This window comes from Lissotriton vulgaris, chromosome 5, assembly GCF_964263255.1.
Source record: "Lissotriton vulgaris chromosome 5, aLisVul1.2, whole genome shotgun sequence".
Classification (NCBI taxonomy): domain Eukaryota; kingdom Metazoa; phylum Chordata; class Amphibia; order Caudata; family Salamandridae; genus Lissotriton; species Lissotriton vulgaris.
Window position 1 is genome coordinate 1479362019 of NC_141693.1, and position 21368 is coordinate 1479383386.

At 44.1% G+C, this 21368-nt stretch overlaps 1 protein-coding gene across 2 annotated transcripts in view; it reads left to right on the plus strand.

The window, feature by feature from the left end:
* DSTYK (dual serine/threonine and tyrosine protein kinase) overlaps positions 1 to 21368 on the plus strand; it is a 422611-nt gene that overhangs the window by 56507 nt on the left and 344736 nt on the right. The window lies entirely within an intron of this gene.

Sequence of the window (21368 nt, forward strand, 5' to 3'; positions counted from 1 at the left end):
AGGGATACTGATTAAATTACAGCAAGCTGATCTTAAAACTCTAGTGGGGTTGTAACGAAAAACTCTAGTGGGGTTGTAACGAGTATATCTTCTCAAAAGATACTTAGGACCAACTTTATTTATTGCCCTAAAGGTAGTCAGTAGGATTTTAAACAGAATCCTTTTGTTGAGAGGGAGCCAGTGCAATGTCCTAAGGGCTGCAGATTTAGAGGATTTTCTGGGCAGTTTCAAAACCAGTCGTGCAGCGTGTTGGACGCTTTGTAATTTTTTTAGCGTAAGCTTTTTTATCCCTGCTATCAGACCATTACAGTAATCGAGGCGGGAAAGTATGAGAGCAACTGCCGCAGACTTTCTCGATTCGATGGGGAGAAAATCAAAGAATTTCTTCAATGATTTAATGCTGTTAAAGCAACTTCCTGCAACACTCCTTGCATGATGGTCAAAAGACAAGGACGAGTCAAAGAGAACACCCAGATTTTTGGCCCCTTCAACCGAACAAGGGGGCGAAGTAGTGCCCTTAGGCCACCATTTATTGGGGCTGAAATTGACATTTTTTTCCCATGGGCAATATTTCAGTTTTACTTGAATTACATTTCAAATGGTTATTCATTCACGAAAAGACGTTTGTCAAGCAGTTCTGAAAATTCTGTTCAGCCTTTGTGGAGTTTTTATCAAAGGATACAATCAATTGAGTATCATCGGCATACGATGTTACTAGGATCCCGTATGGTTCAATTAGAGTAATGAGGGGCGACATGTAAATATTAAAAAGTAGCGGACTTAGAATGGAGCCCTGGGGAACTCCAGAGGTGATTTTTTTTTTTTTTCTCGCTCGAGAGAAGGTCCCAGTGAAATGTTGGTCACTCAGACAGGAAAGAACTTATCCAGTCAAGGGCCCCTCCTGTTAGTCCATTTTCTCTCAATCTGCCAATGAGTATTTTGTGGGAAATGGGATCAAACGCCGCCGATAGGTCGAGTAATATCAGGACGGCGTTTTTTCCTTCATCCTGTAAATTTTTAATGGAATCAGTTAGTTCAATATGAGCCGTTTCGGTGGAATGCTTTTGCGCGAAAACCTGATTGTGGTGGTGTAAGATGTTATGCATTTCAACAAAGTTCGTCAGCTCATGATGGACCATGTGTTCGGTTATTTTCCCAAGGACTGGGAAAAGGGATATAGGTTGTAGATTGGAAAGGTCTGTGGTATTTTTATTTTGTTTTTTCATTAAAGGTTTCACTATGACTACAAACTGTGTGTGTGTGCATGCATAGTGCTCAGTTGTTTTTTTGCAGTGCTCTTACTGTGTGTTGTTCAGCTTAGCGTGACCGGCACAGATATTTTGAGGGATGTTACACCTCTGAGAGCTATGGTTCTTTTCACTATGCACCACGGTGTGTGCCAGCGTGTATTCCTTTGTTGGTATCACGTTATTTTATTTACTTACTCGCTCCTTGTGTGTCAGGTGGGCGCCTGAATTAAAGCGCTCGCCTTGAACACTATATTCGGGGTCTGCTACACCATAGCAGTGGGAAGTGTTGCGTCTGTGCAGTTGGGTGTTTTGTGTAGGAGCTATATTGAGGATACCACAGAGGGTAACGTTTCTGTATAGAAGGCCGCAAGTACCCTATATGCCAAAGTTTGCTATCTGTATGTGAGTCTACAGATTACGTTTTATCTAACTCCTCGTTGATACCTGGGTATGGTGGAGATATGAGCGTCCTTTATTCTGTATATACCGATGGACGGAAAGGACCATTCAAAAGACGCGCTTTATCTTTTCTAAGGGATGATTTATAAATGGATGCATAGCTTTGGCTACAAATAGCAAAACAAAGACCAGTGCTGTATATAGGTGAGAGAAAGCCCTGTGTGTAGGGCAAGTAATTTACAGATGACTAGAGTGATGGACGGGTGCATGCACAGGGTGCGATGTTTGACAGCTAAGCATAAGTGCCTGTGGGAGACAGAAGGCCCCTGTGAATTCAGCTGATTTATTGAATATACATTTTTAACTTGATAAATATATACGGTAGTGTCCTATATATGCTAGAGCCTAGCTGCGCTGGTGTGTGTGCGTTTTTTTTTCTTTGCTCTTTATAAATGCGGATTGGATTGATTGAACTAATGGGTATTTCCGAATTGGTAGGGGGGCTTGATGTATCTAAAGAAATGTATAGTTAGAAATCAGTATTGATAAATGCAAATGCTGATATTTTTCTATAGATATACAGAAGGGTACGTCAGACCGTGCTCTTTGTTATATTTATGCCCACATCACACTCAGCCTATTAATGCACGCATCGGGAGCAATGCTTTGTAAAAGTGTTGGGTATGTTTATGGGCGAGTGAAGGGCTCGAATGTTTGTTTTCACTCCCGATAAATGTATGCAGGGCTGTTTCGTAAGCGTCTGATGCCCAGGTATGGGCTGAAGAACCGTGATTTGTAGGCGGTGACTTTTTGAAGTGGACACATATGGAAGGTGTCATTTTTTTTTCTAGCGGGGGTGTTTGTATATGCACGGGGCGGGGTATCTGTGCAGGGATCTGTATGACTTGTAGAGTTTTATATAGTGCAAACTTGACCCGGAGGCATCAGAGCGCTCCTGTCGGTGCCCGAATTTCGTGGTGCCTACACGCACAAAGGTGTCGCGTTTTTATGTAGCAGCGGATGTTTATTTATGCACCAGGTGATGTTTGGCGTATATGTGCAGTCATTTCTCTGTTCCAGATTTTGTGGTGGGTACCTGTAGAGGGTCTCCTGTTTTTATTTAGCACCTGTTGTGTATTTATAAACGCGGTGATATTAAGTGCATCATGGCTGCAGTGATTTGTCGGGGTGCACAATTTGTGGTGGGTACATATAAAATGTGTCGCATTTTTATGTGGCTTTGGAAATTTATGCACGTGGGGGTGTTTGGCCTTTCTGTGCAGTGATCTGTCAGTGGTCAGATTTCGGTGTGTAAATAGTGCCCTGTTTTATCTAGTACTAGATATCCATTTATGTATGTGGTGAATCTACCTATCGCCCTTTATCTATCCATCTTATCGCCCTCACTCTATCTTATCGCCCTCACTCTATCTTACGCTTCACCACAGCATCACTGAACGCCACCACAACATCCCCCAGCGCCACCACAGCATCAATCTGTGCAACCATTCAACAACAATTGGTTCAAATATGTTCTCTCAATGTTTCAAGCTTTATTACAAATGTCACAAAAAGATGTTCATATTTCACTTATGTTCTTGGATTTTCGTCACAATAAAATACACTGAACAAAAGTTATATACAAAAGTTATTTACAAAAGTTTAAGCTATTGCCATTATAAATTACAATAACTTTTATTTAAGTATTAATTATTAAAAAATTAAAAGCCATTGCTATTTGTAATATCAATACATCTAAATCACGTAAATACAACACATTGGATTACAGATGCTATAGATGTCACATTTGCGAAAGTTAAAACTATTGGTATTGTAAATGACAAAGCTATAAATTTCGCTATTTTCAAAACAACACATGAATAAATTTGTCATTTACAATACCAATAGGTCAAACTTTCCTAATGCGAGACCTATTGCATTGCAAATGCTTGTTTCCTTTGGTGGTAAGACTGCGTTTTTATTTATGTTGCTTTTGTTCAAAGCCTACTGCATGTAGGGTCCTAATTGGAAAATATGTTCTGTATGTTATACATGTAAGAATTTGTATTTTGTCGCGTTTGGTCTCTTGGATAAGGACCTACAATACCAAGCATTTACAATGCAACGGTCTCGCCTTTGCAAAAGTCAGAGCAATTGGCATTATAAATGACAATGTTTTTATTTTTGTGTTGGTTTTGAAAACCGATAAATGGCATTGTCATTTACAATGCCAATAGTTTAATCTCTCGCAAATGCCACACACACACGCACCCACAGAGCCCCGCACCCACAGAGCCCCGCACCCACAGAGCCCCGCGCACACAGAGCCCCGCGCACACAGAGCCCCGCACATCCCCCGCGCACACATCCCCCACGCATACACACGCACATAGCCACAAACATGATGTAGTAATCTCATACACAAAGTGTTACTGGCCGGTCTGTGTCTAAGTGGACAGAAGAGTGAACACTGCGTCACCCAGCAGAAACTCATATTCACTTCTACATGCATTTATAACAAGGAACCACTGCTCTATAGAATAAAAGTGGTGCTTACATGTGCAGTAGTAGACTTTTTCACCACCCTTTTCAGAAAACTAATAGCATTCGTGAAGCCTCAGTATTTCATTATTGGAGATTTTCATCACAGCTAAGGGCAACAGGTCTTCGAAGTTGCCAGCCTTATCCAAGCAACTACTTTCCTCCCAATTATCGAAGTCAGTGGCTTTACAGGTCATACTTCTGTTGCCAAAACACAGAGCAAGCAAGGCACTGTCAGAGTGGATGTGGAAATAAATAATGAGGTTCAAAGTCATGGTTGGTGGGTCCCAATATAAAACGGTCCTGGAAAGTATTAGCTCGCTAGATGTAGGTGTGCAAACATCCTGCTGTAGAGAGACAAGTCAAAAAGAGGAATGGTGCTGGTTATTGTAATTGGGGTACTGTTGAGGGGTAGACAAAAGGGGAACAAATGTCCCCGGAAACCATTGCTTTAAATGGAAAAGTAAAAGTGCAGGTACTAGCTACTTAAAGTACTTGCTTGCCCTGAGAAGTGCCGGCGCTCTCATTAAATGTATTGCAGCAGTGCTGGGAAGTAAAGGTCCTTTCCATTTCAAACTGAATAAATGCAGGCACTTGGTCCCTGCCCATTTACAGTGTAGTGTAGTTCCTATATTCCCAATAGGCTCTGCGCAATAGGCTCTGCGCATTGGAATAACATAAACGACAGTGTAGACGTAGGACTGAGGTCGACTAGGTCTCTATTGAATATGTTAGACTTCATTATGAAATGCCAGCTAGCTCAGAGGTCATTAGAAACTTTCTTGAGTAAACAAGAAGGTGTTAAATTTCCTGAATAGACAAGAAGGGAATAGTTTCTGACAACTGCATAAACATGACAACTTTGCTCCCCCAGAATAAGGAGTATATCTCCAGAGTCGCGGAAACAATAGATAGCTATTTCACTCAGTCAATCGTGCATGCTTAGTTTCACCAGGAGTGCAGAGAAATAGAGAGACGGCGTTTTCAATAAAGTGGTTATTTATTGAGCAGTCTACTTTCTCATGCAAGAGAAGTGAATTTCACAATTGCAATACTTGTCATAAAGTAAAGTGCGTACAGTAAAATGAGTATTATGAAATAATACCGTAAAAGCATTTATATCGTTTCTAAGCCATAAGATACTTAAAATAGATAAAATACATACTATGATAAAATAATGACTAAACGTACTCAACTGGCGTTTCTAAGATACGCCTAACCCGGTGTACCTAAGTCTAGTACAGGGAAGGAGTAGATGAGTTTTTGCCAAGAATTCTCTATGGGTCTAATCGGCTCCGTACCTTGGTTATAGAATGAAGGAGGTCTTGTATCTCTTTCTCAGGACTCTATCTCCAAGCAACCCGCGAGGGTGACAGGGAAACACTAGAGCTGGATTTCTCGGCAGGAGAAAAGACCGCGTCTCTCTCAGTGCATCAGCAGGGAGGGTCGGCTTCCTTCGGCACTCTCATCACCAGGGCGTCGGGCAAGTAGATAGCCGATCTGCTCCAAACCACCGTGTGTTGCTTTAGGCAGATGCTGGTATATTTATACCTGGAAGGTGCAGAGTTTGACGTAAGGTTGGACATAAGACGTCACTAAGAACTCTCAGTTCTTTCAGGACTCCAGGAGTTCTAGGACCAATCAATACAGAAGCAGGGGGAATTCCCTGGCTGCTGGAGGCTTGGTTTGTTTAAGAACGCGTTGTGCTTTCTAGGAGTCTATGGGAGTAGCCTTGCCGTATTTGGACTGCATTGGCTATGTCTTAATATGGGTATGATTCTTATGCCTATATAAGGGTATGATTTGATATAACCACATAAGGGCATGAAATCGGGACTATTTACTAGAGTCATCTACAACAGCACTGCCGGAAGCACTCCCTCCTTGGGCCACTCCCACAGGTGTGTCGAGATGCTTCGCGGCCTCTGTTATGTGGCTGGGTGCCTCATCATCGTTCTATGGGTGTGTCTGGAGAGCGCTCACCCAGAAGTGTGCCATGACGGAGTATGTACAGGTTCCCTCCAAAGCTCTATGCGGGTATAATCTCACCCTAGGTGTGTTCTGGTTCTCGCTGATGCCGTACAGCGCATGTACAGTGTTTCTTTTGCAGAGGTGGGAGTGACGATGTCCTCGGGAGAGTACAGAAGCCCACTCACTCTAGATGAGTAACTGGAAGTACTCTTCCCCCGAGGTGTGCATGGGATGTCTTATCACACTGTTATTATTGAGGTGTCATTTTTCCAAACGGAGCGTGCAGCACTTTAAGAGCGAGCTCTCTGGTTGCACGTGTCCCCAGTCACGTGGGCCTCCTCCCACCAGCCGATTTGTCTAGGGGGCATACTACACCATTCGCCAAGGACGTGTGAAGGGGCTCTTGCCTTCCGAGATGTGATTTGGGGCTCACTTTCTTCCTGTGGTGCCTTAAGAGACGCAACGGTAAAGTCTCTTTCCTCCCACAGTGGGTAGGAATTTGCCATCTGCAACTATGATAGAATGCTTCACACGCAACCATCATCCCCTTTCTCCCATTTCAAAGAGGCATGATTTCAGCGCGCTGGGTTTTTGGCACAAAACGCTAAATATCAGGTTAACACGAGGACATTTTACTTACGAAAAAAATGCACAATTCCAACGTGTCGCGTTCGTTAACCAATAGATTCCCGGCTAACTGGCCCTAGAGCCCTGAAACTTAAATACGCGCTCTGATTTGCTTAGATTGTGATCGCGGTGAAAAATAAAATTCGGACAGCATTGAATGTATTAAATGTGCATATTGTCCCTCACAAGTGTATTTCTTCATTCAAAACCATTTATCTAGATGAAATCTAGATAAAATCACGCTGGTTTCTTTTAAACACATCCTCACTGGCAAAATAATGTTTTCGAGTTGGCATGAACCAGTCGAAGCTTAAATGCTGTTAATTCACAATTAAACGTTCTGAAGTTTGTACAAACCAAAAAATAAACGAATTAACAAAACAACAATACTTCTGGTCACATATAGATATTATGAATTAGTTTTGGTCGGCCATCTTGGAATGGGTTAAAGGGGCCACAGTTGAACACAGGAAACCAAACACTATCCTAAACATTAATTATAGAAAACACGATAATTCAATCCTATCATTTAAACCCTGTGGTTGCAAGCTGTCCATTTTGCGGATCCAAAAATATTCAGCTCTTAATCTCTGTTTATGCGAGTCACTGTCCGGTTGTGGTTTGATTACTTCTAGTATGGTAAGCAAATGTTATTTTATCAGCGAATAACGGTTGCAGGTCAGGTTCTTGAGTAATTAAGGGCCAATGTCTTCTCATGATGTTAGTTATTTGTGTTGTTTGCATGGAGTATTTTAACACACATACTGTCTTTTGTGAAGTGTTTTTTTTTTTTCTTTTTTCTTAAACAATGATTCTCTACTCATTGTCATGACTCTAATATTATTTGCTTACAACAGATCTAAAAATCTGAATGAACTATTAAAAAAGCAACAGTTAAAAAGCACAATCACAAAACATTGAGGAATGCGAAAATGTGAAAACTGTACACATTGCAATAATGTAATGGTAGGTCAAATGTTCACTCCCCCTATGACAGGGAAAAAGATTCCACTACAACACACCAGCACTTGTGATACCAAAGGTGTTATTTATGGAATAAAGTGTCCATGTGGTAAATTATATGTGAGACAGACTGAGCGAAACATTAAAGTAAGAATAACGGAACACAAGAGCAATATTCGTAAAAAAAAACAAAAATCAACAATAGCAACACACTGGACAGAAGCGGGCCATAACATCTCACAGTTAAGATTCACCATACTAGAAGTAATCAAACCTCAACCGGACAGTTACTCGCATAAACAGAGATTAAGAGCTGAATATTTTTGGATCCGCAAAATGGACAGCTTGCAACCACAGGGTTTAAATGATAGGATTGAATTATCGTGTTTTCTATAATTAATGTTTAGGATAGTGGACTTTGGTTTCCTGTGTTCAACTGTGGCCCCTTCAACCCATTCCAAGATGGCCAACCAAAACTGTTATTCAGAATATCTATATGTGACCAGAAGTATTGTTGTTTTGTTAATTAGTTTATTTTTGGTTTGTACAAACTTCAGAACGTTTAATTGTGAATTAACAGCATTTAAGCTTCGACTGATTCATGCCAACTCAAAAACATTATTTTGCCAGTGAGGATGTGTTTAATAGAATCCAGCGTGATTTTATCTAGATTTTAACTAGATAAATGGTTTTGAATGAAGAAATACACTTGAGGGACAATATGCGCATTTAATACATTCAATGCTGTCCGAATTTTATTTTTCACGTGATCGCAATCTAAGCAAATCAGAGCGCGTATTTAAGTTTCAGGGCTCTAGGGCCAGTTAGCCGGGAATCTATTGGTTAACGAACGCGACACGTGGGAATTTTGCATTTTAGTAAGTAAAATGTCTTCGCATTAACCTGATATTTAGCGTTATGTGCCAAAAACCCAGCGCGCTGCAATCATGCCTCTTTACATGAGCAAAATGCTAGCTTTTTTTGAATTAAGCGTCAGAGTTTAGACATTAGAGTTGGTATTCACAAGTGTCGGAGTGATTCGTACTGGACAGTCATTTGTAACCTCAGCAGCTTAACATAGCGTCATGCAAAAATGAATGAGCTTTTATAGTTAAGTTTCTCGCTCAACCATGGGTTTTATAGCACTGGTCATGTTTGATTCATGTTTTAATCATTGGGCAGAGATCTCAGTAGGCCATGAATGCGAGATATCACGTTTACAGTTATGAGTTTTGTATCAGCAGTAGTATTGGGTTGAGTATGTTAATAATTTAAATGCAACGCACCTTGTGTTATATTATCAGGCCGGACGGCTCATAAGATTTCCTTATTTGTTTTCATTTAGACCCCTGATGAAGGTCCATTATGACCCGAAATGCATTGGGTGGATATAAAATGTGAATTATGATGTGAGAATCAGAAAACGAATGTTTCGAAGAATGAAAAGAGAGAAAATCAATAAACGCACACTATGGTTTGAAACTACTTCAATTTGGAGAATTCTTTATTGAAAAAGAACAAAATGGAGTAAGACCTCCAAGGTCTATGTATTACAGTGCACACCAACTTTGAAAGCGGTAACACCGATTTCCCCTAACCAAAGTACCAGAACAGTGTTTCCAGACAAAACACTAGGTGGGAGCAGCACGCAAAAAAAGTGAAGAGAAATACTCGAGCAATAATATTGAAACAAGAGTGCCGGATGGACTATTAGTAGGCTTATCAAGTACAAAACATCAGGTACTCATGCTCTACATCACATTCCATAGGTCTGTTATCCTCTCTGTAGAGCATGCCATAACGTATGTATACATGTGCTAGGACTGAATGAAAGGCTTTTTTGCAGGAGGCTGTCAGCATGGCATTGTCTGTGGAATGAAAACATGTAGCTTTAGTAGATCGTTTGCCTTCTTGAAATATGGGCATCTGATATGAAAAGTACACCCCCCCCCCCCCCCACCCATGTTGTACCTTGACTACTTCTACCTTGCCCCCGCCCCCTATTAAGAATACTAAATAGCAGGGCCCCTATGTTGTGTACTAGCGTTTTGTGAATTTTTGTTAAAATTCACATTTTAGAGATTAGACTTGAGGAAAGTTAACTCTTTTGTTTGGTAATTTGGCACATAAATACTTAACATTTCTCATGTCTTTTGCACTTTCGTGAAATAGCAAAAATTATTTTTGCGGAACCATGCTTTACCCAACTCTCAATGGCAGTTGACTTACGGCTGGTCCCCGTTAATGTCCAGATCCTGGACGTTCGAGTGAGATGCTGTGCAATCCTAAAGGGGTTCATGGCAAAGATATTGGGGTTGTTATGTTACTGGGAAGAAACTTTCTGTGCCATGATGGCACAAAACCTCGATTGTGCTAGTACCAGACAAAATTTCACTTGCACTCTGCCAACAAAACAAAAGGGGTGACCTTCCTGGAGAGGAAGGTCTTCCCATCCAAGTTCGAGGTAGTGGCCAGAGATCAGAGGGAGAAGGGGGTGTGGGGTGGAGCGCACCCAAGCCGGCCCCACGCCCGCCGCGACGGAACTGGGGCACGGTCACTGAGGAGCACCTAAACTCCCCCCCCACCCCCCTCTTCCAAGACCCCCCCCCCCCCACCCTCCCAGGCCGCAACCGACACCAACTCTGCAGCCAGGGAATTCCACCGCTGGGTCGCCGATGAGCTGGCCCCTCTCTGCCGCACTGCCAAACGCCCTCTGAGGGCCGCCAAGTTCACCACAGAACTACAAGAAGCCAGACTTGCCTGCAGACACCTGGAGGAGCCAGAAGACAACGGAAGCACGGAACAAGAAGAGCGCCCTGAAGGACTTCCACCAGCGTATAAAGCACAACAAAAGGACCATCATCCGAGACCAAGTCAAGACCAACGCATCCAACGTCAAGGAACTGTTCAACGTCATTCAGCAGTTTGCTAAACACACCTGCGAAGCCACTGACTTCACCCCCTCCCAGGAACTCTGCGACAACCTCAGCTCCTTCCACCTGAAGATCAAGTCCCTTAACGACCACTTCAGCGAGCCAACAGAAAACAGCACCACTACTGGCCCACTCTCTCCTCCCCTTCGTAGCCCCAGTAACCGAAAGACTTGTGAACGCCCAGCTGACCGCCTTCGTTTAAGAAGACTCCATCCTAGACACATCCTAGTCTGGCTTCCACAGCAAAGAGTACGCCCTCCTCGCCGCCACCGACCACATCCGCATGCTGCTAGACCAGGGACACACCGCAGCCCTCCTCTTCCCTAGACCCCTCTGCAGCTTTCGACACAGTCTCACATCTCACACTAGCCGCCAGATTCCACAACGCAGGAATACAGGGATCTGCCACCCCCACCCCTCCCAGCGCCTTAAGACCCTCACAGGTGAGAAGCGCGCTCTATAAACAACTGATTGATTGAGGTGATGCACCCTGACTGGCAAGATTCCTATTTTGAGCACTATTCACCTCCTGTTTTACCTTGGGAAATTATCCCGGAGTTGTAACAACTACTTTCCCCATTAGAAGTAAAGCTAACATTTTATGGCATGTCCTTGGAATAGGCCCCTGATAGTTTTTAATAATATTTTGGAAAGCATTCTTGAGTTCCTTTTTCGTTCCCTTAAAACTCTATACCAATATGGGTGCGGTGGAGAGGGTTACACATACAAAGGAGACCTCTAGTGCAGTCCTTCATAAACTTGGAAAAGACTAAATTAAGCTTTTCATACTGCCCCATTGGTGCTCTTAACAATGACTCCAATCTTAACCAAGATTCTGGTCACTAAATCACATCCGTTTTTTGGCCGTCCTGGTCTCCCCACTTCAGGCAGCATTCATGTGTGGATGACAGGCTAGTGCAAATTACACATCTGATAGTATAGCTTATCCACTTGCCAATGCCGGTGGACCTTTTCTAGATGGATGTGAAGGCCTTCGATTGGGTGGGTTGGTGGTTGGTGTTTAGTTTCTAAGGATCTAGCCAGAACATCTATAGGTCCAACCTTAACCTCCTTTATCAATTTTAAACAGCTTAGTGCACTCGTTCGGATTAATGGTGAATTATCACATCAAATCCATCGTAAGGGGGCATGAGGCATGGGTGCCCCTTGTTGCCGCTTGTCTTTATCAATTATTCTTTACAAAAGCAGCTCCATAATGAGGGTAACCAGTTAATTAATGGCTTCATGACAGTGTGAGACATAGACATGCCATCTTTGTAGATTACGTTTTGTTTAATAATTGATCCTGCCATCTCTCTACCACCCATGGTTGCAGAGATAGCTTTTCTTCTAAAGTATTGGGATTCAAGATCAACTTTTCCAAATCATCCCGAATGGGAATAGCTGATCCAAATCACACCTCATGCCCCTATCTAGTTGGGGACAGCTTCCAAAACAAGGAAGGCCTGCTACTCTATATTGGTGTCTAGGTTCACAACGTTTGATCTGCCCTATATCGCAGCAAAGTTTCAGTCCTGTTGGATACACTTTATGGACCTATATAGAAGGGCCTGGTTGGATTTATTCTGATTTAGCTTTATCCACAGCACTAACATTAATTTTCTTCCCTGTGTTATGTGGGGGAAAACTCTCAGTAACATTTCCCAGAAATGTACCTAAGGAAACTGAATCTCATCCTCTGCAGTTTGTGTAAGTGAACAAGAAGCCCAGAGTTGCATGACCATTCCTCTTCATAAAGCCACTTGAGGGTGGTCTGGGATTCCTAGATATAACACCCTAAGATACAGAGCTTTGTCCGGCTCTTGAGTGGATAGAGCCCGGCAACAAAGCCTTGGCTAGTTGTAAAGGAATCTCCTTCCCTCATTGCTCTCCGGCACTTGCTGTGGTTTCCCCCATTTCGCAGGCCTAAGTCCCAAGAGCTCTTAAATACTATAGCACACAAATATCCAACTGGCAAGGCTTGGTTTGACTAACTAAACCAACCACTGACCTATCCACCTTGACCACTCACTCCTAATCTGAACTTTCCACCAGGATTTCATGATCTGCTATTCTTGAACAGAGGTGGTCTCTGCTTCCAGAGACCAGGGCGCAAAGGAGGGAAAAGGGATGCCAAAACAGTTTGTGTAACCACTTTCTGGTTGCTAAGAACTCCGCTTTAATTCTTCCGTATTTATGTCTCTGAGGTTGGTGTGGGTACAAGCCCTGCCTCAAATTGGATTTCAATGCTGGATGTGGAAGGGAAGTAGGTATTAGCTTTGTACACACCACACACCCTACACCCCCAGCCCTCTGAGCCAAGTTTAGTATGGTTGAAGATTTTGGTCATCTTGAAAATTCCCAAAGTGGGTTGGCTCAGTCCTGGGAACTCTACCTCATTGGTTAGGGTGACCACAGAGGTCATTCCCACCCCTTAGCTTGTGCCAGGCATAAATGATGCATCTTCAGGCACACACTTCAGAACGCTCCTGGACCTAAGAAAGAGCACAAGAGGACTGGACCTGCTGTCTGCACACTAAGAGCTATGGAGTATGTTGTGGGTAAAAGAGGATAAAATGTAGAGGTAGCCAGGTAATTTATCCAGAGTACCTGACCTGCTCTGTCTTGTACCCGGGACAATGAAATGGACTCTAAGTTCATAAGGCTGACCTCCCATGAAAGCTACAGAGAAGAAACCATCTACTAGAAGCCTTTTCCTGCACCTACCCAGCTGGCTAGTGGCACCTTGACTAGACTCTGCTTGACACACAGCGAGTCTCTAAGACCCTGAGGTCTTTGGGGGCTTTAAAAGTATACTTCTGTGGCCTCAAATTGTGCATAGGCCGGCTCTACCACAACCATTGGCTATCATTGGGACTTTGTGCTTCTTGGCGCTATTTCTAATTACAATTTTATATCTCAGGCTTCCCTTAGTGGATTTTTGTCATTTGGTTCTTTTTTGTTTATTAAATTTTAATTGTACTCTATTTTTATGATTATTTTGGAGATTTTAGTTTAGCATTTTGACTATTGATAATTTGGTACTGCATAAAATCTTAACACATTGCCCTATTTGATATTTGAGGGGATATTTCTAAAGCGCAGCGTTCGCTCCGGAGGGAGCATCATGGCCCTGAAATTCCTGAAGGCCCAGTCGTGGTGGCAGAAGGAGGCTAGATGGCAGCTTTTGTCCAGTCGTCGGGGAGGTTAAAGATCCAAGTCTTTAGAAGTTTTCTGAAAGGTTTCTCAAGGGCCTGTTGTCTCAAGTGTTTGGGCATGCTGTTCCAGGCTTTAATGGCCAGGAAGCTTAAAGTTTTTCCACCTTTCGTCTTCAAGTTGTACCTGGCGGGGGACATGAGGTTGTCCTGGGCAGAACGGAGAGATCGACTCGGGTTGTAGTGGGGGAAGCGTCTGGTTAGATATTTTGGACCAGTAGTGTTGAACGCCCGAAAGGCGATGGTAAGTATTTTGAAAAGTATTCTTTTATGGAGGGGGAGCCAATGCAGGGATCTTAGGGCTGCGGAAACAGATGATTTTCGGGGCAATTTTAGGACCAATCGGGCAGCCGTGTGAAGAACACTTTGAAGTTTGGTCAGTGTGGACTTTTTGTCCCCGCCAAGAGGCCGTTACAGTAATCTAGGCGTGAGATTATGAGGGCTACTGTTACTGTTTTCCTGGCGTCCAGTGGAAGAAAGTCGAAGAACTTTCTTAGTGATTTTATTATACCAAAGCATCTGCCGGCAACATTCCTGGCGTGCTGGTCGAATGATAAATCTGAGTCTAATAGTACACCGAGGTTCCTAGCTGTTGTTACGGTCTGGGGAGGGGCAACAGATTTATCCGGCCACCAGAGGGCTGGGCAGAAGGAGGTGTTCTTTCTGATGGGGAGGATCTCTGTTTTGCTAGAGTTACATCTGAGATGATTAGTGTCCATCCAGTGGAAGACCGCTGTTAAACAGTTTTTGAGATTGAGCTCAGCTTTGGTTGAGTTATCCTCTAGGGGTACGATCAGCTGCGTATCATCGGCATACGATGTTACCGGTATGCCGAATGATTCAATAAGGGATAGGAGTGGGATGAGGTAAATATTAAAAAGGAGGGGACTCGGGATGGACCCTTGAGGTACTCCGGAGGAGACCTTTTTCTCTTTGGAATGGAAAGGGCCAAGGGCGACAGTTTGGAACCTGTCGGTAAGGAATGATTTTATCCATGATAGGGCTGTATCTGAAATCCCTATGTCCCTCAATCTGTTGATCAGGATTGAGTGGGATATGGTGTCGAATGCTGCTGTGAGGTCGAAGTATGAGAATAGCTTTCTTCCTCTGGTCTTGCAGCGTTTTTATTGTATCTGACAATTCAATCAGAGCTGTTTCGGTTGAGTGTTTGGGACGGAAACCAGATTGTTGCGGGTGGAGTATATTATGAGCTTCCAGATAAAGTTTGAGTTCTCTGTAGACCAACTGTTCGGTTATTTTTCCCAGAGCCGGGAGAAGAGTGATCGGGCGGAGATTGGTGAGGTCCGCCGGGGATTTGTTAGCCTTCTTCATGAGAGGTTTGACTATACCCTTTTTCCATAAGCGAGGGACAGATCCGGTGCTAAGTGACGTATTGACTATGTCGTTAATGATAGGATTCACCACGTCTGAGTTGGTGGAGAATCTTGGGAGGACAGGGGTCGGAAGGGGAACCAGACTTACATGATAGGATAACTTCTCTGGTTTGAGCCAGAGTGACAGGGGTGAAATTTTTAAGACTACCAGCTAGGGGTTTTAGTAGATCCGGAATAGGAGCCCCTTGAGGTGTTTGTGGAGGGGGGAAATTAATTTGGATGGAGGCGATTTTTTTCTTCGAAGTAGTCTGATATTTTGTCGCAAAAATCTTGGGATGGGGGGATTTCGGGTTGAAGTGCTTTGGGCTGGGTAAACGATTTTACTATTGAGAACAAGGTTTTTTGTTTCTGACTCGCTTCTTTAATGGTGTTGACGTAGAAAATTTTCTTAGCAGATTTAATGTTAGAAAAGTAGTTTTTCCTTTGTTGGATATAAGAGACGGTCGTCATTGTCGTATGTTCTGCGCCATTTTCGCTCAGCTTTCCTGCACAGTAGGTGAGCGGTAGCTAAGGCAGGGGTGAACCATGGGGCGTTGGTTTTGGTTTTTTTAAGAGTTCTGCAGAGACGATTGGTAGGGTTCCGGTTTTTAATTTCTTGAGAAATCCAATTATGGAAGAGGTTTGCGTCAAGTTCGATGTTACCAGTGGGGGACTGGGATTGAAGGATGGGGTTAGAAGTTAGGTTTTCGTGGACTGTTTTCCAGTTGACGGAGTTGTCACGATGAGGATTTGTTTTATTGACGGTTTGCGGTTGTGCAATTATAATATGGAATGGGATCAGGCCATGATTTGATTTTTGATTTGATAACGATTTCTAAAGCGCCTGGTGACCCAAGGGCATCCCCGCGCTATAAGAGTTGTGATCCTGTTGAGGGGTAGGGAGAGGGGAGAGACACTTATAGGGGACTCTATTTAGGAAATAGATGTGTCTTTAATTTCTTGCGAAATGCCAGGTAGTTGGGTTCAAGTCTGAGGGAGCGGGGAAGAGCGTTCCATCCGGCAGCTGCTTGAACGGAAAATTGTCGTCCTCCTGTGCGAATTCTTTTGAATCTAGGAATGCTGGCCAGGTTCTCATTCTAGGATCGTAGGGATCTGGTTGCTGTGTAGGGGGTGATCATTTTGCTGAGGATCGCCGGACCAGATCCGTTGATCAGCTTATGTGTCGTGCACATCGCTTTGAATTGCACCCTTTGGCGCACAGGGAGCCAGTGCAGAGCTTTGAGGGCCGGCTTGGCGGACATTCTGGAGGGGATGTTGGTGAGCAGGCGCCCTTGCATTCTGTGTCCGCTGGAGCTTCGTTAGGGTGGCCTCAGGGGCTCCAAGGTAGACCAAATTGCTGTAGTCCAGGCGGGACAGTACTAGTCCCTGTATGAGTAGTTTCCTGGAAGTAGGTGGCAGTAAGGGGAGAATCTTGCGGGTCGTGCGCATGAGCCCGAAGCAGGTGCCCGAAGTTTTGGTTGCTTGTGTTTTCATAGTAAGCTCTGGTTCGAGCCACACACAGAGTGTCTTAATTTCACGTTTCGGGGGGGGGGATTTCCCCGAACACGTCGGGCCAGAGTGCTGGAGGGATGGTCGTCCATTGTTTTCCTAGGAGCATCACCTCCGTCTTTGACCCATTTAGTTTTAATGATGAATTATTCATCCAGTTGTGGATTCCTGTTAGACAATTGGTCAGGTTTTCTGGGTGGTCGATCAGTTGGGACAGGGAGACGACCAGCTGAGTGTCGTCAGCATAGCTTACCATTTTTATGTTAAATGGTGTTACCACGTCCTCAAGAGGGGCCATGTATACATTAAAAAGCGTCGGGCTCAGGGAGGAGCCCTGAGGGACACCGCTTGTGAGTGGGAGGGTGGATGAGTGATGATTGTCGTCCCACACTTGGAACGTGCGCCCTGTAAGGAAGGATTCAATCCAACTGAGTGCCGTCCCAGTAAGTCCTGCATCCGCCAGTCTATGCAGAAGGACACGGTGGTTGACTGTGTCGAAGGCTGCGCTTAGATCCAGGAGGATCACTGCCACTGATCCTCCTGAATCTGTCCATATCTGGGGGAGAGGGGGTAGGGTAGTGAGTGAGGGGAAATTAGTGCAGACACCGTCGAGGGTGTGTCCTAGTAAATGAGTAGGCAAAGTGACACTTTGTTGAAGATTGAACATTTTGAGGGTCTGTAGAAAACTATTGGTTTGCGAGTCAGATAGGGACTCGAGGTGTAGATTAAAATCCCCAAGAAGAGTAAAATGTGGGTAACGGAGTAAGAAGTGTCCCAGAGAGTCGCTCAGGGAGTCTAGGAACTTGGAAGCATTTCCGGGTGGACGGTAGATCAAACCACCTGAGAAGAAGGATTGACTGAGTTTAATAGAGAAGCCCATGCCTTCTGTGTCTGTTAAGGGGTCTAAATTAAACGTATGACAGGTGAAGGTATTTTTCAGTATAATTGCAACTCCTCCGCCTCTTCCTTTCAGTCTGTCTTGTCTAAAGAAGGAATAACCCTGGGGGAGGGCAATGGCTATATCCGGGTTGCTGTCTTCCGTTAGCCAGGTTTCTGTGATCATAAGACAGTCAAGATCAGAGTCTAGGATGAGGTCGTGTATGTCTTGGCTATGCTTACACATAGACCGGGCGTTGATCAAACCACCATTGAAGGGCGGCAAGGAATCCTTGGGGAGGGGTAGGGGGGTGGAGGAGTGGGCTGGGTTTATAGTGGAGGACCAGCGGCAGTACTTGCAGCAGAACGAGCCGGAGAGATTTGACAAGTCAAGTTTGCAAGAGCAGTAGTTGTTACCCCGCAGTAGGTGGAGGTCGCTGGGAAGGTACCTGATGTGCGTGGTGGTTTGGGCAGAGTTTCCTGCGCCTGTCGCGGTCTTGGCGCAGACGGGCTTGCCTTAGGCGCGCCTTCGGCGCGCAAACGGCGCTCCCGCTGCGCTCGTCCGCTGCGCTTCCTGTGTTTTTTTGTAATTTTCTCCCTGAGTGTGCTGGGGTAGCTCAGATGTGGGTCCCAGAGCCTCCACACCACTGGAGTCAAGCTAGCCGGGCTGATGAGAGGTGTTACCTCGAAACCGGTCCGGTCCTCGGATGCTTGATTCCGGTCTGGGAAAGATATGGCTGTTGTAGTTCGGACTGGACTGTTCCCATGGGGCACAGGGTCAGAGCTGATTTGCATAAAGCCATTATCTGACCCAGGGTGGTGTGGAGTGCAAAAAACGATGGATTTAGGCCCAGATCCTTGTACTGGGGTGAATGTAAGACGTTGATCTACATTCTGTCCATCAAATTGTTTTTTGTAACGCGCTTCCTGTGCATGCACATTTCTAGCAATAAAAGGGGGCGTGTCCTAAACGGGGGCGTGGTCAGCGTGCACGCCTGGGCTGATGGCGGCCGCTTAGGGAGTGAGAAGAAGGCGCAACAGCTTTCAAGATCAGCTGTGCGCTACAAGCAAAGATTGCACGTTTAGGAGAGCAGTATTTTAAAAAACACAAGTAAGTGACACCACACAAGAATTTACGGTTTTAAAAGCAATGTGAAAAGATTTCACTAGTACCGCCAGCTCCCGGCTTCCGCCTCAGGACTGGGTCAGGAGTTTTCTGTCAGACGCTAGATTTCAGCGAATATGTAGTCAGATAGGGGGCGTAGCCTAAACGGGGGCGTGGTCAGCACGCAATCCTGGGCTGATGGCGGCCGCTTAGGGAGTGAGAAGAAGGCGCGACAGCTTTCAAGATCAGCTATGCGCTACAAGCAAAGATTGCACGTTTAGGAGAGCAGTATTTTAAAAAACACAAGTAAGTGACACCACACAAGAATTTACGGTTTTAAAAGCAATGTGAAAAGATTTCACTAGTACCGCCAGCTCCCGGCTTCCGCCTATGTTAAGACGGTCTGCTCTGTGCCATATCTACCAGGTGGTTGAGCTCAGGTCGATCTAGTGACTTTGAGGTTTCACCCTGACAAGCATTGTGAACATTATTTAAGATGGGTACTTATCTCCCCAAACCCCCCGCGTTCCCCCCCCACCCCCCGCCGCCCCTAAAAGTCATAACCCAATTCCTTACAGATGTAGATTCACTGGTTCACTAATCTTGAATGATATATTTGATGATGGTTTTAGTTTTTTTGTCCCGTCGTTTTTTTTTCCCTTCCTCCCAGTTTCACTCTATATCCTTTTACTCCATATGCACTTGATGGTTGTTGACCTCCTTTGTTGAACCTGTTTATCATGTCATGCCTAATTTTTATAGTGCACCAATCAGCCCCCGGCACTTAAGCAGATGCCTAGGTGTTTTTTCTTTCTTTTCTTCCAATCTTAGAATAAATTACTTTTTGCATTTTGACAAAAGCGTCATGTATCGACCTCTTAATTTTGTTATGTATGTTAACATTTGGACTGGCCTCCCACATGCTCCAATGCCACTGACGTTTGGGTGGTTGTAGACAATTGCTCCTACAGATAATTTTTATACTATATCTCTAAAGCTGTTTGGTTGGGTTTAGTTTTAAAGGTGAGCTGTTTAAATGTTTCTTGATGGGTTTGCCAAGGAAAATAGAATTCAATGTCAAGAAAACAGTCACTTGTTGTACTTGCAATATAATTTTGTTCATGAGTGTTATCTCAAGAACCAAATTTGAAACCTTGTTTGCTTATTTTCATGGTGGATCTTGTCACATCTTGATATTTTAATTATTTACTGCCTCTGACAGTAGTGTGGCATTTGTATCCTGCTCAATGGAACCAAGGTTTAGGTACATTCGGTGTTCTTTTTGAGCAAAAGGTAATTCCTATGTTGTGGTATCCCTTTTAAAGTAGCTGTACTGTCGATATTGGAAACCCTTACTTTTTGAAAAATCTGGTCTGTGGAGAAGTGTGGCTCACTGCTTAGAGGAGGCAGACCCTGATGCAGAGGTCAGACCCGGGACCAGGGTTCAATTCCCGACGCGGCAGGGTCTTGAGCTCAAAATGTCCACGGACTTGATAATTCTCGCCTCGGTGCCTACTCGAATCATGGGTTCACACTCTGCAACTCTGGGCAATAGCTTGCTTAATCTCCACTACGGCCCTACCGCGATGGGATGCCTGGTCTTCACCTTGGGGATGCCCAGTAGGGGTTATCTTGCAGGGAAAGCCAGGACGGGTTCCCAAAGCAAGCGCTAAGAGACCTGTCGGTGATTTGGCGCTATATAAATCGAAATTAACATAACATAACATTAGTTATTAAATTATGTGCATCAGAACGAGAACTTAAGAAATGTGGTCATTTTCAAGACTATGGTGTTTTTTCTCAAAATTCCAAATTTTAAAGCCCGGGAGTATATTGTCTCGACTATCGTAATTTATTGTATGGTATATATTACCTTAGCAGTGTATGAATGAATTTGTTTTTGTAAAGCGAAAATGCAATAAGCAGACTTTGATCTTGAACAGTATTGTAAGGGGTGGGGATGTCTTGCAGTTTGCTGGCTAGAAAATGAGTTGATGTGCTGGGAGCATTGAAGATTTCAGTAGCGTACAAAGCAGCTAATTGGTGTCCTCCCCAGGAGCTGCTGCTTAAGATGCACACGCTCTTCTGTTGCACTTGACTGCTTGACTATCTAGCTTGTGAGGTTTCAGATTCAAAGATCTGTTTTCTTGTTTGTCAGAAAAGTACATATTCTGATCTAATGTCATGGCAGCATGGTTGTTATCTCTGTTTAGAGTTGATCTGCTGTCTTATAACGAGCTGACTTAACAAATGTTCGCATACACTCAGATTTAGTCCTCCCCCCCCCCCCCGTCCCCCACTCCTGCGGGCGGGCATGTATTCAGCAGTACTTTATCATAGAAAAGGGATCTTCTTTTTGCACAGGCAGTTGATAAAGCAGATTATGTTGATTCTCTTATCTGGGTGCCTGCCATTCACAACTGAGCAGAGTTTGGCTTTCATAAAGCATTGTTTCGAAGTAAATTAATCCTTTTTATTCAGCCACCGTCACTAATAGGAGTAAAAATGAACTTCTGTTTTGGCTTCTTAAATCCAGTTTTTTATTTTACTGTTTTCTTTCCTTTTCTGAACTGCATGTGTGACAAAAAAGTTGACCAGGGATTTTC